This window comes from Nicotiana sylvestris, chromosome 9, assembly GCF_000393655.2.
Source record: "Nicotiana sylvestris chromosome 9, ASM39365v2, whole genome shotgun sequence".
Taxonomy (NCBI): domain Eukaryota; kingdom Viridiplantae; phylum Streptophyta; class Magnoliopsida; order Solanales; family Solanaceae; genus Nicotiana; species Nicotiana sylvestris.
The window spans coordinates 100,795,851-100,815,530 of record NC_091065.1 but is presented as its reverse complement, the minus strand read 5'-3'; positions in this window follow the sequence as shown (position 1 = coordinate 100,815,530).

Here is a 19,680-nt window from a genome sequence, read left to right as displayed (position 1 = left end):
GGGTTATTGAGAGCAGAGAGATTTTGTTCTTTGTGTTTGCGAAGGGGAGTCCGCGAACACAAAGGTTTGATCTGAGTATGCATCGCGTTCGCGAGGAGGGCGTCGCGTTCGTGATGGTTGAGCTGGTTAAGGTACGCGTTCGCAAGTAGGGCATCACGTTCATGTAGAAGAATTTCCAGGTTAGAGGCAGTTGTGCTCCACGAACTCGAGGGCACTACCGCATTCGCGAAGAAGAAAACATCTGGGCAGAATGTTTGAGTTCAAAAACGAGGGTTTTGGTCCATAATTTCAAAATTCATTAGAGAGCTCGGGAGAAAGCGATTTTGGAGGGGATTTTCAGAGGAGTGATTGAGGGTAAATGTTCTTCACTCAAATTTGGTTAAATCTCATGATAATGTTGATTTTTATCATTTAATTTGAGAATTTGGGGCGAAAATTAGGGAAAATGGAAGAAAATTTGGAGAGTTGCTTTTGGGGAATTGGATGGCCTTTTAATGTCGGATTTTGGTGAATTTGATATGGGTAGACTCGCGAGCGAATGATTTTTCCAGTTTTGTGATTTTTATCGGATTCCGAGACGTGGGCCGGGTTTGAGCCAATTTCCGAATTTTTGAGTTAATTTAATTATTTTTGCTTGGGCTTTATTCCTTTAGCTTATATTGATGATAATATACTGATTTTGGTTAGATTCAGAGCATTTGGAGGCCGAGTCGAGAGGCAAGGGCATCGCGGGTTAGAGTTTGGACCGGTTTGAGGTAAATAATGACTATAAATGTTGTCCTGAGGGTATGAAACCTCGAATTTCACATCGTTTCACTACTTTGTGGTGGCGCACACACTAGATGACGAGCGTGGGGGCGTTCACCGTTGGGGATTGTGACTTGGTCCGTCCCGTATGACTAATAAGTCACATATTTGACTGAAAACTATTTGATATCATTGTGTTTTGGAAAGTATTACTATGTTTTGGGCTAAATGCCATATTTGGGCCTCGTGCTAAGCTGTTTGGACCCTTAGGGGCTTTTGATCCTATTCCTTACTATTCTGAATTAATATCTGTACTCAGTCATGCCATGATTTACTTTTTTCATAACTCAGTCTTATTACTCCATTTTTGGTATTATAAATGATAATTTTGGGTTGAGCACCCTGTTTTACTGTAGCCCGAGTGGCTTTAGAGGTTTTTGACTGAGTGAGGCTGGGGCCTGTGTTGTGAGGATATCATGGGATCGGGCTGCCCGCAGTATGTTTTACTGATTTGTGATATATGAGAGGCCGAAGACCTAATTTATTATGCCACGAGATGTCTTGTTATATTGCTTAGGCTGTAGGAGCCCTCCAAAGTCTGAACACCCCAGTGAGCGCGGGTACCTAGTGTGAGTGATGTGATGTTGCCTGAGGGGATGTTTTTGATTTATGTTGTTGCCCACGGGGCTGATTACGAGTGATTGTAAGGTAGACCGAGGGGCTGGTTCTTTTGATATTTTACCCGAAGGGCGGTTTATGGTACATGTCTTGCCCGAGGGGTTGTTTACGTTTTCTATCATTTTACTCACTGTTTCATCACTTGTTCGAAACTATTCAAAGATGTTTTTTAAAAGAAAAGGTTTTATTGAAACTGAGTTTGTTTTATGAGATAATTGATTTCTGTACTATTTTGGAAATGTACTGTATTTGCTGTAGTGCTATGATGTGGAATTATCTGTTTTCTTACTACTCAGCTTTCATTTACTTTTATTACTTAGTGAGTTGGCGTACTCACATTACTCCCTGCACCTTGTGTGCAGATCTAGGAGTTGTGGGTCTTGATAGTAAGCGCTGATCGTTTCTTCCAGCAAGTCTTCGGAGTTGGCAAGGTAGTTGCTTGGCGTTCACAGCCCTGCACTTCTCCTTCTTACCTTACTCAGACTGTTCTTAATATTTTATTTTCGGACTACGATAGCCTTTCTTGTACTTAGACAGATCTTGTAGTTGCTCGTGACTTGTGACACCCCGATGTCGGGCTTGTGTTATTTTCTTCCGCACTGGTTATTTAGACCCCTGTTATGAGATATTGCCAATTAATAGCTTAAAACTGTCTTTTTTTGAATTAATAATTTGATTTGGGATTTGTGTCTGCTGTCCTAGTTTCATGATAGGCGCGATCACCACCGGTTCGGTTTTAGGGTCGTGATATTATAATATAGGAATACATGCATCTTCATGCATATGCATTTACCATCGAGCTACGGCCGATCGGGCAATCATGTATTTATTACCGAGCTACGGCCGGTTGGGCAGTTATATATTTACTACCGTGCTATGGCCGGTTGGGCAGTCATGCATATTCACTTGCCACCATGCTACGGTCGGTTGGACAGTCATGCATCTTCATTTACCACCGTGCTATGGTCGGTTGGGCAGACATGCATTTACCACCGGGCTACGGTCGGTCGGGCAGTTACCACCGGTTGGGTAGTTATGTATCATTATTTACCACCGGTTGGGCAGTCATACATTTACCACTGTGCGAAGGCCGGTCGGGTAGTTACCACAGATCAATTGGGCAGTCATGCATCATACAATATGGATAATATAAATAGTCTCAATGAGAAGCATTATATATGTAAGTATAATAAGTATGCATATATGGTGGCACTTTAAAGATTCACGTTGATTCTTATATGTCTTTAGTTAATGTTGAGTTATGGTTATATTTTAGTTCTGGCTTACATACTTAGTACATTATTCGTACTGACGTCCTTTTATTGGGGACTATGCATTCATGCCTGCAGGTATAGATAATCAGTTTGACGAGCCCTCAAAGTAGACGAGATTGGCATTCAACGCAGGATCGGTAAGACTCCACCTCATTCGGAGTGCAGGTGAGTCTATGAGTCATCATGTCAGAATTTTGCTACAGACTTATGAGTAGGCCGGTACCCTATCCCATTTGATGTCAAATAATCTTAGAGGCTTTATAGACAAAGGTTCATTTTGTACAGTATGTTAGAGGCCTTGTCGGCCATGTGTATACATGTTTTAAGAACGATAGTTTATTGATACAATGTTTCCCACTTACAATTATGCATTACGAGTTGTGGCCATGTTGGCCCATGATAGTTATAAAGAAAAAAATATTGCAGAGTGGTTCGCTCAGGCCAATACGGCATCGGGTGCCAGTCACGCCTCCCTAGCTTAGGGGCGTGATAGCTTCATCGCATCCGCCGATGATCATTTAGATAGTGCGACCGGGGAAGGGTGCCTTTGGTGGACCTTGATGTGGTTCTCGTCCACGGGTGAAATTGGATCTCCCTCGATCACTCATCAGTTCCTTTAAATGTCCTTGGTGGAGCATGTTCACTACTTCTTGTCATGGATATATGCAATCCTCGGTCTTGTGGCCTCGTTGTTGATACCCAATTTTTTCCTGTATATTCTTCACATATACAAAATTCTTTCAAAATAACATATGTACGCATATATAAGCATGCCCAAGTGTTTTAGTATTTTTCCCAATTTTTAAAAGATTTTTAAAACTAATTTATTGTCCATTTTAGCAGCACAAAATCAATAATTACTCCCAAAATCATCAATTTTGGTGAATAATTTATTTTATTCCCATATTTATACCAAAATATAGTTAAGGTAATTTTTATATATTTTTACAAATTTATTTGGTATTTTTTAAAGCTAAATTGCATATAATTGCAATTCTAGCCTACTTTAAGATTTAATAGCATTTTTATAATCATAAAATTGGTTCCAGTGTTTTTAAACTAATATTTATATATTATTTACTGATTCAATACTTTTAATTTGTTTTCAAAATCAGTTTTACTATTTTTGTAAAATAAAAAGGGAAAAACTGGCTATGTAAATTTTAGCCTCATTTCGTTTCAATTGTAGCCCCATTACATTTCAATTTTAGCCTCCAATTGACCCAATATTAACCCCCAATTGGACCAGCCCAATTTCAATTTCAACCCAACACCTTAACCCGTTTATCCAACCCGCCCGGTCTTCCTTTTAATCCAGGCCATTGATCGTTTTGATCAACGACCACGATCACCCCTTACCATTTTTAATCCAACAACCCTACCCTAATCCCCTCATTTGCATCTCTCAACTGCCTTTGAATGCTCTCCTCTCTCAAACTCTCTCGAAGGTTCCCTGGAACCCTAGCCTCTCTCATCCTCTCCGACCATAACCTCACTGGAATCCGTGGCTTCTCAGGCCATGGATGGCCTGTACTCACCTCCCTCCACTCTCAAACGTCTGGGGTTCGAAGCTTTGAGGTCTGACCTCAGTGGTGACCATTCAGATCCTCTTAGATCTATGGTTTTGAAGCCTCTCCGGCCTTGCTCCGGCACATCTAAAGCATTTCGAGCCTGGTTCTAACTCATCCGACTCAAGATCGGACTTTTCTTCCAAGCCTTTCTCATTTCTAGGGTTTCTCTGAAACCCTAGCCATTCGAGGTTTTTATTTGGCTGTTTTCTTAAATCTATGCTATATCTGTGCTCTACTGGAGGTTTAAAATATTTTCCCCAATTTTTTCTTTCAAAATTTGTTTCTCTTCGATTTAGGGTTTCTGAAATTTTTTCGAAATGTTTCTCTGACTCTTCCTCTTCTTTTCTTTGTGTGTATCTGTCTATGCTATGTTTGTATGTTTTCTTTTCCAACCTAGCATGTTCTTCTCCTATATATTTATGTTTGCCTTATTTTGCATGTTCTTCTATTGTGCTCCGTTCTTTCTTCTACTGGTTTCTATATCATGCTTTCACATGTTTATCTTATGTGTTCGTTTACCCCTATGTTCCTTTACTGTATTTTCTACTAAGCTTTTAGGTCTTTAGTTGCCTTCTTCTGGACTTTGTTTGAGTTCTTTGTTAAACATGTTTTCTCTACTGTTCTCTTAAGTGCTATACTATCTCGTTTCTCTTCTGAAACTTGTTTAATTTCCAAACTTTCTTAAAACGTGTTCTTTATGCTTCAAATCAGCTTTCTCACTTTGTTGTTTAAAACTTGCTATTACATCTGTTTTTTTCCTCATAAGTCTCTGAAAAAGACCTCTGAGCCTGTTTCCGTTATTTGTCTTCTTTTCTCTGTATCTGACTCGAGTTGAAAACCCTAGGGTTTAGGGTTTTTGGCGAGTTTCGATCTTGTGTTTGAGACTACGGCTCTATTTTGGAACTCTAGGTTTCTCAGACTCGTTTTGAGTCTTCGTACTGAACTCAAACTTCTTTGACTCTGAACTTTTCTATGCTAGGTTTTTCTAATTAGCATGACAACTCTTTCTTGATTCACATGTCTGTGCACTTTATATATGATGAATTCTTCCTTCAAAAAAGGGTTTGCCAATTTGTGATTGATTCAGAATTCCTTTTAATAAGGATCGATTGATTGTCACTAATTTTTCTTTAATTAAACCTTTCTTCACCTTTTCTGGTTGGATTCATTCATACCAAAACTCAATTTCTGATTTTTTTACTAGCTGTTGATTGATTGCCTTTCCTTATTTGCACAAACCGTGTTGCTATCAAACTCTTTCCTTAAATAACTTCTGTGTATTTACCCTTCTTGTGCTACTTTGGAAAAGATCTTGATCAAACTCTTTCCTTAATTATCCTTTACCCGTTTGAAATCAGAATCCCTTAATTGAAGGGAGACCTTATGTGGTTGATTTCGAAACTATTTTCTTACCTTTTCTTACTTGCTTTCTGCACTATAAAGGGCACGACCCTTCTGCACATTTGAGGACTTCCAATTCAATACTCTTTAAGACCTTGAGTTCAACACTTATTGAACACTTTCAATTTCAATACTCCTACATTCTCAATTCAACACTCTACTCTCTTCTGAAATCTTCTGGCTGTGTGTTTGCAATTTGGCTTTACTATTTCTCTTCTTTAATGAATCCTAACTCCCAAACAATGTGGCTAACAAGCTGGTTAAGGGTGCACCAGCACTCGTAATTGCTGGGTATGACCACCAGCCTGTCTTGGCCTTCCCCAAAATCCCCTCTATGCACTTGCACTCTCTATTAGATTCTAAGTTCTGCCCCCTTCCTAAAAGCCTTGCTTTGGGACCTTGAGCTCCCTTTGAACTTGGACATTTGAGGGCCGACCCTTCCACACTGCACTATAATCCAATTGTGCAATATATTTGGGTGTAAGTACTGCCCGGAGTCCACTTAAGACTCTTAGGGAACTTTGACACATCCCAAATAGGAGAAAGGCTTTGGAATTTGATCTTTAGAGTTGGTTTACTTCATGTTTCAGACAGAAGTTTGAATCAGGCTCTCCTTGGTTGGGATTTTAGCTTTCTGATGTAATTCTTACTTTCTTTTCTTCATTCTAGGTTGTAATAATTTGTAATAACTCATGGGGGCTTATAGTGAAAAGGGGAGGGGTACTCATGTATGCATAAGGAAAAATATCATGCTCATTAGGTCTTTATTTCTGCAAATCATGGCAAGTTCTGCATTTCAGCATCTTTGAAATCCTGTTTTAGGTTCTGCACTTCTACATTCTCATATAGAAATTCTGTTTTAGGTTCTGCACTTCTACATTTTCATATAGAAATCCTGTCTATAAACTTCTGCACTTTTGCATCTTAGAAATCCTTCCTATAAGTTCTGCATATATATCATATCAATAGCTTTTTCATTTCTGCATCTCATATAGAGAACATGACTATAGGATTCTGCATTTTGCCTATCATATAGAAAGCATGTCTATAGGGTTTCTGAATACTGCATACGTATCCATCACTAGGCAAACGATATATAGGCTTAAATAATAAAATCAACGTTTTAGACGCCATGCCTACATGATTTCTGCATTTTCGTAAAGGTAAAATCAATCACACTTAGAAATCATTCCTATAGGACTAAACAACTAATCTGAATCCCTCAACTTGCTTATAAGTTTAAAATCAATAATAGCATCACTTAAACGCTTGCAGAACTTATGTTCCTGCTGTTAATAAATCTGCTTCTGAAATCAATATCTTTCTCTCGTATTTAGATATCATGCCTATAGGTTTCACCTAGGCAAGCTATAAGGCAAATTAGCTAATTGAATCAGACTCTGTTAGTTCTAACCAGCAGGCAGGTCTGATTCCGGTTTCTTATCTGAAATGTGTAATAGACCAGTCTGCCTCCTTAACGTTTAAGTTTAATTCAGACCATAACCAGTATCTTCAAGACATGCTAAACAATCCGTCTTTAAGTGAAGAGGCTTGTCTGAGCCTTTTAAATTGTTATGTGTTTCCCATATCTGCCTTAGTTTTTGTTTGTCGCTTTAGAATTTTATCCTTTTAAACCATACAAAGCCCAAATCTCCCTTCCCTTTAGGACTAGTAGTCCCAAATGCCTCCGGGACTGATAGGATTGGGGCAGGTACTAGCATGCAATAAGTAAATGAAACCATTCCGCGTTTAATACCTCAACGGGGTGGGAAAGAGTAGATATGGATATGATGACCGGTACGCTAATACCACATGTAACCCCTATTCTAAGGAGTGATTACCGGGCATTGCATTGATGTGATCCATATTATTTATAAACCAAGGACCCCCTTCCCTTTACTTGTTTATTTTATTACTTTCAAAATTTCAAAACTCCCTTTTCTCAAATTTCAGCTTCCTTGTTTCTTCAAACTTTAACTTATTTGCAATCACAATGTGACAACCCCTCATGTTTGAAACCCTTATTTGCTTATTTATTGTTTTTACTTAAGTCACAATTGTAGCATGGCCGGGAACCACACTAGTGGATCTTGAGGGGTGCCTAACACCTTCCCCTCGAGATAATTTCTAGCCCTTACCCAAACTCTGGTTTTTCTAAACAAATTCTTCCTAGTGTCCTAATGCACTTAATCATTAGGCGGCGACACTTCAAATCAAAAAACCCAATTCCCAAAAGGGAATGAGTTGTCCTCCCAAATGTCATAAACCCGATTTCGCAAGAAAAAGGGGGCGCGACAGCATGGCGACTCTGCTGGGGATTTCTTTAAGGCTTTTACCATTTCATTCTATTTGTGACTTTATGCTTCCTTGAATTTCTTTAATACCTTTAAGTATTTATTTTGCTCTCCTACTTCAAAAACTGACTTGGCTCTTCATTTCTTCTCTTTATTTCTCTTAATGCTTTCTTTTACTGCTTTCCTTTAATACTGTTGTAATTTGAGCAATTATTTTAATTATTACCTTATGAATGTGCAAATACATGACAATTTGGTTAATTATTGTAACTGCATATTCAATATCATATTCCACTCGTGCCAAACAAAATACCATAGCAACGCTTATAATGAGTGGTTGCGCCTTTCCGATATTATTACCCCCTAAACTTCGCAAAGGCATATTTGCGGTAAAACCAGTCGATCAACGGTGTAGTCAATTGTTTCGTGCCTTTCCATCTTGAGTTGTCCGATCAAGGGTACCAGTCTAATACCCCAAAGAAACCCTACTCTATTTAATTGTGCATGCATCACTGTTAAAACCTAGCCGAGTCAGTTATGTTGTCCACATAATGACTCTTTAAGATAGCCTTGTCTAAAGTCCAATGGGTTTCCTTGGAACCCAAACGGACATTACCACATTCTGTACATTTATTTGGAGAACTAAATGCTGCTTATGCCAATTATTGATAGTTAAATAGTCAAGTCCGGCGGGGGTAAGGGCCTAACGCTTTTGTTTTGCAGAAATGAGGCACGAAGTCCCCAGATTCGGCATGGTCACCAACATCCACCCAAAATTGCTAAATTGGTGGGAAGACCTTCATTCCAGTGATCAGACCCTCGTCCGAAAATACTTGGGAAATTTACCTTCCATTATGGAAATCCAACCCAACAACAAAATTATTGAAGCTGCCACCCTGTTCTGGGATTGCGATAGGTCTGTGTTTCACTTCGGGGAGATTGAGATGACACCCCTACTAGAGGAAATAAGAGGACTGGATGGTATACCATGGGAGACTCCGGGTTGTTAATGCCAGCGAATCGCAAAGGTAGAGGTTTTCTCAAGATGATGGGTCTAAAGAAGAATCTAGATTTAACTTGCCTGAAGGAGTCGTACATTCCCTTTGATTATTTGTACGAGAGGTAAGGTCACAGAAAATCCTACCGTACCTATCCTGATGAGTTCGCCCTTACGCATTAGGACATATCCATCGAAGGGTCTTCGTCTTTATGTTCTACTTTTTGGGGATAATAGTATTTCCTATGAAGAAGGCTAGGATCCATACCAGACTAGTCATGGTCACCAAGACCTTAATGGAGGGAATTGGTGGACAACCATTTAGCATAGTGCCCATGATCATCACAGAGATATACCGAGCCTTGGAAAAGTGTCAAAAAGGAGCCCTACACTTCGAGGGCTACAACTTGCTACTCTAGCTCTGGCTCATAGAGCATCTTCAAATGGGTGAATATCGGCAAGAGATTCAGCGTAGAGACTGGGGTGATCATATAGCCTTCCATCAACCAAGGGGAATGAACTACATGCCCAACATGTTTGCTCAGCCAGAAGATGCCAAGGGGTGGGTGGAGCTGTTTGAAAATCTAATTGAGGATCAAATACAATGGATGTTCGAGTGGTTCCCTACTAAAGAGTTCATCCCCCGATCCAGGGACGCTCTATTTCTGATACTGATCGGTTTGAGAGGAACCTACCCTTATGTCCCTCTCCGAGTTATGAGACAGGCTGGTAGGAAGCAGGTTATACCAAATGTCGACAAGATGAGTCACTTCCGGGCTAACTTCCAAGCTGATGACAGTCCTTATACGTGCCAAGCTCAGCATATGTGGCATTTCAAGATCATCATGGGAAGAGATACTATCGAACCAGACAGATACCATACTGGCTGAACCCCATACTATTCAGGCTGGATGGATGATAATCACAATGGTCTGGGCCAACCCGGGTTTGTTCGAGGTCACAAAATCATCAATGAAAAGGCTGAAGCACAGGTCAAATACAACCAACTGTGCAAGATGATTCGGGAATGTGAAAGCGAGCACTGTGAAATTCAAGAAGCCCACCAAAAACTAATTGAAGAGTGGAAAGACATGGCTGTCAGTGCCAACAAACAATTAGGATACCTGGAACGTGGTTTAGTGGAGCTGGAAAGGAAGTTTCTCAAGAGGATCGATGACTGCCAGAATGCTGAAGGAAACGAGGGTGGACACCTGGCCAGAGCCTACCTGCTGCTGGGACTTCGCAAGCTGGTGAAGCTGTTCGATGGAGCCAAAGATGCCGAGTCTGAGGAAGGTCCTTCTAGGACCAAATAGATAGGAGTTTTCTTTTATTTTATGAAATGTAATAAGGCCAATGGCCATTAGAGACATTTTATTCCTTGTTATTTAGTGTTGTTTTGAGATTCGTCTACTTTTTATCAATAAAATGAGGCATTTAGCATTCTAAATTCTCCAAATCAAGTTGTCTCTAGGCCTACCTCGGGCAAAACGAGGCTCCCAAATTAGGATGCGATTTACATTCTTGCACTATGTGTTTAAATATCGCAACACTTTCTTATAATCCCCACTGACTTGTTACCTTTTTGCTTTTACTTTTTGTTTATTTACTCCCCTCCCCAAAGGTTAGTTTGTGCACTCTGGAATCATCATCATATTCCACAAGATCAAAGGGCCCTCCACCCACTCCTCCTCATAGTCCTATCAAAAGCAGGAACAAAGGAAAGATGGAAGATTTGAACAACACCAGAAAGGAGAACTCAACTGAACGGGTAGAGGTCACTCATGGTGCTCAGGTCTCCAAAGAAAGTGCATCCCAACTCGAGCAGAAACTGGTGAGATTTCAGGAGGAATTTGATCAGGTTCGGAATCTGGCAAACTTGTCATTTTCCCTCACCACTCCAGATATCAATTTTCCAAACGCTCAGAACCCCACGTCTCCACAAAACATACCAAAACCACAAAACCATCCCGCTCCTCACCACCACTGCAATACTTGCCACACTCTACTACTCATCCCAGAACCTCTGAATTCCACAAATGACCATTTCCATGCCCACCATAACACCCCCATCAATGTGGAAACCATGCCACCCTCCACCCAACCTGTCTCAAGCACACCCGAGTTTGATGATAAAGAGTCACTCATCAGGAACCTGGCTGCGGAACTTAAGAGATTGACTAGTCGAATTTAGGTTTCGAAGGAAGTAAGGGACTGAAGGGTTGAACTACGAAGATCTTTGCATAAAACCGGATGTCGAACTGCCTGAGGGGTATAAACCTCCTAAGTTCGAGATGTTTGATGGTACAGGATCCAAGAGTCCACTTGAGAACATACTGCGGTAAGCTAGTCGGAGTAGGGAAAGACGAAAGGATTCGCATGAAGCTTTTTATGAGAAGTCTTAAAGGAGATGCTCTGTCTTGGTAAATTATCCAAGACCTGAAGAAGTGGTCGAATTGGGTAAGTATGGCGTCCAATTTCATGGACAAGTTCAGGTTCAACACGAAAAATGCGCCAGATGTGTTCTACATCCAGAACCTAAAGAAGAAACCTACGGAGACTTTCCGCGAGTATGCCACTTGTTGGAGATCAGAAGTTGCTAAGGTCAGACCAGCTTTAGAAGAAGAACAAATAAATAGGTTTTTCGTCCGAGCTCAAGACCCACAGTACTATGAAAGGTTGATGCTGATTGAAAGCCAGAAACTTTCCGACATCATCAAGCTAGGGGAGAGGATCGAGGAAGGTATCAAAAGTGGCATGGTCACAAACCTTGAAGCTTTGCAGGCTACCAACAAGGCTCTATAGTCAGGTGGCAAGTCCAAGAAAAGGGATGTGAGCGCTGTGATGGTTGCACAGAGAACCAAATCCCCTATCAAATATCAAGCCTACCCGATGCCTCCACTCACATATCAACCTACCCCAAATTACCAAGCACCCTCGCCCTCTTACCAAGCTCCACCACCTACTTACCAATCACCTCCACCACCCACATATCAACCTACTTCACCCAGATACTCCCAACCCGCACACGTCTACCAAGCCTAAAGCACCCAACAAGCCCATTATCAATCACCCCCCCTCGCCAAAACTTTCCTAGACCCCGACCAAATTTCGACCGCAGACCTCCCAAATAGTATACCGCCATTGTCGAACCAAATGACCAGCTGTATGAAAGGCTCAAAGCTGCTGGTTATGTCACCCCTATCCCTGCCATAACCCTCGAAAATCCCTCCTAATGGGTCAACCCAAACAAAACTTGTGCATACCATTCCGGCATGAAAGGTCATACCATTGATGAGTGCCGCTCTCTGAAGGATAAGATCCAAGTTTTGATTGACAACAAGATCATCGTGGCAAAAGAGCCTGCTCCGAATGTCCACAACAACCCTCTGCCAAACCACAAGGGTGGAGGAATTTACATGATTGAGATAGAGGATGATTGGGACCCCAAATGATCGATCGGATTAATCGCAGAAGGTGACGAGCCAAAGAAATCAACAGTCACCCTTAACCCGATTGTGGTCAAAATTTAGCCTTCTAGGGACGCCGAGGTGAATATGTCTGTACCACTTGAGTTTGAAGCACCACCCTCTGCAAAGATGCCAACACCAATTGAGTTCGCGTTTGGGTCCCCAAAGGCACCTGTGCCATTTGAGGTTGCTTTGTTACCTTCCAAAGAAAGGGTGCCCATTCTAGTAGCAATGACAACCATAATACCGTACCACACAAAAGCCATACCATGGGATTACACATCCGAGGCAAGAAGGAAAGGAAAAACCAAGTTCGGAGAAGCAGTTGCGGCACAGGGTATGACAAGGACCAGCAGGGTTTATACTCCAGAACACTTGGCTGAGTCGAGTAAGCAGGCATCTAGACGGCCAGCCATCACTGAAGCTAGGCCCAACGACCTCTGGAGGAAGATACCGGCCAAAGAGTACTCTGTCATTGATCAGTTGAACAAAACGCCAGCCCAGATCTCTATCTTAGCTTTGCTACAAAGCTCTGACGCACATAAGAATGCCTTATTGAAGGTGCTGAGTGAGGCGTATGTACCAAGCAACATCACCGGAGGAGAAATGGCAAATATGGTGGGACAAGTATTGGAGAGTCACAAAATCACTTTTCATGAAGATGAGTTGCCACCAGAAGGGCTGAGCCATAACAAGGCGTTGCACATCACCGTGCAATGCAAGGATTATTTTATCACTAGGGTCCTGATCGATGAAGGGTCCAGCCTCAACATTTGTCCATTGGTAACACTCAGAACATTAGGGAAAGGGTCTGCATAAGATCAAGGACGGGGCCATCAACGTCAAAGCTTTCGACGGTTCCCAAATATCCACTATTGGGGAAATCAGCCTGTGTTTGCAAATGGCGCCTACTTGGTTTGAAGTTGATTTTCAGGTTATAGACGTGCTGGCATCTTACAACTTGCTATTGGGACGACCGTGGATTCATGCCGCTGGGGCCGTAGTGTCAACATTGCATCAAGCAGTGAAATTTTAGTGGAACTACCAAGAGGTGATCAATCACGACGATGGTAGCAATCCCGTATACAGTCGCCAAACCATCCCAACCATTGGAGGAAGGAGAAAGATAGGCGGGGATACCTATCACCACATCGAGCGAGTCAACGCCATTGACAAAGATAAATGGTGGGACAACAAAATTGAAAGCATATTGAACTGGGGCGGATATGATCCTGGCAAGGGACTTGGAAAGAACCTCCAAGGAATCGCCAAGCCGATCAAACTGAAGAAACATGACACCACTTTTGGTCTGGGATATGAGTATACTTGGGAGGAATTCAACAATTGGTCGCCACCATGGCGCAGTCCATACTACCCGCTAGAGCAGCCAATACCACATTTGGAGCAGACTTTCCAGCCAGCTAATGTTATTTATGGGTCGGAAGAAGAGGAAGCACTAGCAGTAGTGAGAAATTGTTCCTAGAAGATGACATGGATTGTTGTATCATTTTCGAGGAGGAGGGGGAGGAAGGCCCTTCCATACAGGCCGTAAGCCAAGGAGCACGCCTCAATAATTGGACCATCAGAACCACCAGAGCTCGGAAAGGCTCAGAGTAGCAAGGCTGAACAAAGCATCATGCACTATCTTTTATTTTTACTAGTTGATTTTCCTTTCGCATTTTTGAATTTTCGCAATAAGATCTTCCAATGTTCAAAACAGTTATGAAATTTATCAAAGCATTTCGGTTTCCTTACAAATCTTACTCTTATTATTTTCTCTCATTACTTTACTTATACAGCATTACTATTACCTATCTTGATGAACCAATGGTTGTGACATGCAACGAGACAACACGACAAACAGACATAGATTCAAAGGAAGATGATATACCAGAAGAGATTATTAAAGAGTTTGAAAATTTTAAGAACAGACTTAAGTCCAACCTGGACGAAACCAAGATCGTTAACCTGGGAGATGCAAAAAATATCAAAGAAACTCGGATCAACGTTCATTTGTCACCATCAGAAAAGGAAGAATACACAGAATTTTCAAAGGAATATGAGGACATATTCGCCTGGTCATATGATGACATGATTGGTTTAAGCACATCTATTGTGGCCCACAAACTGCCAACTGATCCGACATGTCCACCGGTAAAACTGAAGCTCAGAAAGTTGAAACCCGACATGATTCTGAAAATCAAGGAAGAAGTCACTAAGCAGGTCAAAGCTAAGGTCCTCAGGGTAGTAGAATATCTGACATGGTTAGCCAATATTGTATCAATGCTGAAGAAGGATGGGAAGGTCAGAGTCTATGTCGACTACCGGGATCTCAATTGGGCCAGTCCGAAGGACGACTTCCCCTTGCTGAACATACATATCCTGATCGACAATTGCGCCAAGCATGAGTTGCAATCATTTGTAGATTGCTTTGCTGGATATCATCAGATCTGGATGGACGAAAAAGATGCTGAGAAAACGTCTTTCATTACGCCGTGGGGGATGTACTGCTACAAGATGATGTCATTCGGGTTAAAGAATGTAGGGGCCACCTACATGAGGACCATAACTACTATCTTCCATGATATGATACACAAGGAGATTGAGGTGTATGTAGATGATGTCATCATAAAGTCTAAGATAGCCACTGACCACATGGAAGATTTGAGGAAGTTCTTCAACAGACCGAAAAAATACAACCTGAAACTGAATCCCGCAAAATGTGCATTTGGGGTTCCTACCGGAAAACTACTTGGGTTCATTGTGAGTCATCGAGGGATAGAACTGGATCCATCTAAGGTCAAAGATATTCAATAACTACCACCGCCAAAGAACAAGAAGGACGTGATGATCTTCCTGGGAAGACTTAACTACATCATCCGGTTCATAGCACAATCTACAGTCATCTATAAGCCGATCTTTAAGATGTTAAAGAAGGACGCCGCTACCACATGGACTGATGATTGCCAAAAAGCTTTTGACAGAATCAAGGAATACCTATCAACACCACCAGTCTTAGTTCCGCCTGAGCCAGGTAGACCTCTATTACTCTACCCTGCAGTATTGGATGGAATATTCGGTTGTGTTCTGGGGCAACATGATGAAACGGGAAGGAAGGAGCATGCCATCTATTATCTCAGCAAGAAGTTCACCCCATACGAGGCCCAGTATTCTCTGTTGGAAAGCACCTGTTGTGCTTTGACTTGGGTAGCCCAGAAGCTGATGCACTATTTCTATGCCTACACTACATACCTTATATCCAGAATGGATCCGTTGAAGTACATCTTTCAAAAGCCCATGCCCATTGGTAAGCTGGCCAAGTGGCAGATTCTGTTAAGTGAATTTGACATTGTCTATGTGACTCAGAAAGCAATCAAGGGACAAGCATTGGCGGATCATCTTGCTGAAAATCCCGTGGACGGAGAATACGAACCCCTGGAAACGTATTTTCCTGACGAGGAGGTATCCTTCATAGGAGAAGACATTGCAGAATCCTATGATGGTTGGAGAAAGTTTTTCGACGGAGCAGCAAATTTCAAAGGAGTTGGCATAGGAGCAGTTCTAGTATTAGAAACAGGTCAGCATTATCCGGTGTTCGCCAAGCTCAGATTCCCGTGCACCAACAACATGGCCGAGTACGAAGCCTGTATCTTAGGGCTCAAGATGGCCATTGACATGAACATTCGGGAATTGCTAGTGATCGGGGATTCAGACTTGCTTATACATCAGGTCCGAGAAGAATGGGCAACTAAGAACTCCAATATACTCCCGTATTTGCATCATGTACAGGAGTTGAGGAAGAGGTTCCCAAAGACAAAGTTTTGGCATGTTCCCAGAGTCCAAAATGAGTTTGCTGATGCATTGGCTACCCTATCATCTATGATTCAACATCCAGATAAAACTTCATAGATCTTATTCCGGTGAAGATTCATGATCAACCAGCTTACTGTGCTCATGTCGAGGAAGAAGCGGACGGAAAACCTTGGTTTCATAATATCAAGGAATACTTGGCAAAAGGAGAATACCCAGAGCTCGCAAATCCCACTCTGAAGTGCACACTTCGGAGGTTATCTAACAATTTCTTTCACAACGAAGGAATCCTGTATAGAAGGACTCCTGATTTGGGATTATTAAGGTGTGTCGGCGCAAGGGAAGCATCCAGGCTACTAGAGGAAATCCATGCTGGGACCTACGGTCCACATATGAACCATTTTGCCTTAGCCAAGAAGATACTCCAGGCTGGTTATTCTTGGATGACTATGGAAACGGACTGCGTCCAGTATGTCTAAAAGTGCCATCGCTGTCAGATACATGCAGACATGATAAAGGTGCCCCCAAATAAGCTTAATGCAATAAGCTCGCCGTGGCCGTTTGCCGCTTGGGGAATGAATGTCATCAGACCTATCAAGCCCACCACATCAAATGGGCACAAGTTTATTCTAGTGGCAATTGATTATTTTACCAAATGGGTTGAAGCAGCATCATACAAAGCAGTGACTAAGAAAGTTGTGGCAGACTTTGTCCGCGACCGCATCATGTGTCGGTTCGGAATTCCAGAGTCAATCATTACTGACAATGGCTCTAACCTCAACAGTGATTTGATGAAATCCACGTGTGAAACCTTCAAAATCAAACACAAGAATTCTACAACTTACATACCTCAGATGAACAGAGCCGTAGAAGCTGACAATAAGAATATCAAGAAGATACTAAGGAAAATGATAGAGAACCATAAGCACTGGCACGAGAAGCTCTCATTTGCTTTATTGGGATACTGCACCACAGTCCGCACATCAACTGGGGCAACTCCCTACATGTTGGTATATGGTACAGAAGTAGTCATACCCACTGAGGTAGAAATTCCTTCCTTAAGGATCATACAAGAAGTAGAGCTCGACGACGTAGAATGGGTGAAGAGTCGTTACAAGCAACTAGCTCTTATAGACGGAAAGAGAATAAATGTAGGTTTCCACAGTTATCTCTATTAGAACAGAATGTCCAGAGCCTTCAACAAAAGAGTCAAGCCGAGACAATTCACACCGAGGCAACTGGTGTTAAAGAAAATTTTTCCGCATCAAGAGGAAGCCAAAGGGAAATTCTCTCCCAACTGGTAGGGTCCATACATGGTTCACCGGGTTCTGATAGGAGGAGCCCTCATACTTGCAGAAATGGACGGAGAAGTTTGGCCAAAGCCGATCAATTCAGACGCAGTCAAGCGATACTATGTGTCACCTTTATGCTTTCTTTTATGATGTAATTTGAGCTACGCCTGACCTGATTCCCATTTAAGAGGGGATACGTAGGCATCCCTATAGGTTCGGTCACAATTCAATAAAATTTCTATTTCCCCCGCTATTGGAAACTGGGGAAGAATTTTGAGGAGGACCCTCAAAATTCCGAAATAGATTCCAGCCATTTATCATTAACAGCCGTTAGGAGCAGCAGCCCAGTAAACTGGGGCAGAATTTTGAGGAGGACCCTCAAAATTCTGGAGCAAGCGAAGTTGCAATGTCCTGAACCGCGTCGCAGTCGTCGGTTCATCTAAAGAAAATTATTATAAAGAATGCACTTATATTATGCTTTTACTAAATCATGCATGTTCATTACTAAAATTGCCTTGTTTAGCAACGCTACCCCAATGATACAAACAATATAAACAGATCAAAGTCGAGCAGGTCAAGCAAAGCCAGTGGGGATACGAACTAACTTTTCCCCCTCTACAAACTCACGATTTCTCTTTGGATACAGGCATTTGAGTTGCAAAATCATCAAATGTACTATACACTCACTCACAAAGTTCAGGAATATAAATCTTCGAACCGTTGCACTTGCTCGCAACTGCTATCCGCACAACAGTGCCCCCAACAGGCACAATATCCCCAGCAATCACGATACCGCAATCCACTATCAGCTAAGAAAACTCTATTCCCATTTGCCATTTTTACTTCCTGCATAAGGCTACCATTCTGCCTTCCGAGGTTAGGCTCTACCTCCATCTTCATTCTCTGCATTGCATAAGGCTACCATTCTGCCTTCCGAGGTTAAGCTCTACCTCTATCTACATTCTCTGCATTGCATAAGGCTACCATTCTGCCTTTCGAGGTTAAGCTCTACCTCCATCTGCATTCTCTGCATTGCATAAGTCTACCATTCTGCCTATTGAGGTTAAGCTCTACCTCCATCTGCATTTCGCTGCATTGCATAAGGCTACCATCTTGCCTTCCGAGACTAAGCTCCGTCTCCATATGCATTTCCTACATTGCATAAGGCTACCATTCTGCCTTCTGAGACTAAGCTCTGTCTCCATCTGCATTTCCTGCATTGCATAAGGCTACCATTCTGCCTTTCGAGACTAAGCTCTATCTCCATCTGCATTTCTTGCATTGCATAAGGCTACCATTCTGCCTTCTGAGACTAAGCTCTCTCTCCATCTACATTTCCTGCATTGCATAAGGCTACCATTCTGCCTTCCGAGACTAAGCTCTATCTCCACCTGCATTTCTTGCATTGATAAGGCTACCACTCTGCCTTTCGAGACTAAGCCATGTCTCCACCTGCATGGCTGGAATATCGCCACTTTATTTATGCCTCGTGTGGCTGAAATATCACCACTTTATTTATGTCTCGCATGGCTGAAAGATCACCACCTTCATCTACATCTTGCACGGCTGAAATATCACCACTTTTATTTTTCTTGTACGGCTGAAATATCGCCACTTTCTATTTACATCTTGCATCGGTTGAAATATCGCCACTTTCTATTTACATCTTACATCGGCTGAAATACCGCCAACTCATTTACATTTTTGCATTGGCTGAAAGATTGCCACCTTTTGCATCTCATGCGCTGAAAGATCGCCAAATTGTTCGAAGGCATCATTGTTCGGAGGCACCATTTTCATAGCCCGAGAACGCAATGCCATGGCCCGAGGACCCCATTTTATCTTTTGCATATCATTATTCAAAGGAATCATAGCTTGGAAGCATCATCCTCATAGCCCGAGAGCATAATTTCATGGCCTGCGAATCCTTTATTATACGCTTCATGGCCCAGGATGTCATGGTCTGAGGACGTCATCTTAACTGTCCAAAGACAACATTCATGGTCCAACGAGAACTTGCATAACGTTTAGAATTAAGCACATTATATGTTCATATTGCTCATTTGCAGGTAAACCGGCTAGAAACGACTGTCTCTGCAGGAGCAATCCCGCTCCAGTTCCCGTAGCCTACTAGACTATAACCATCCAC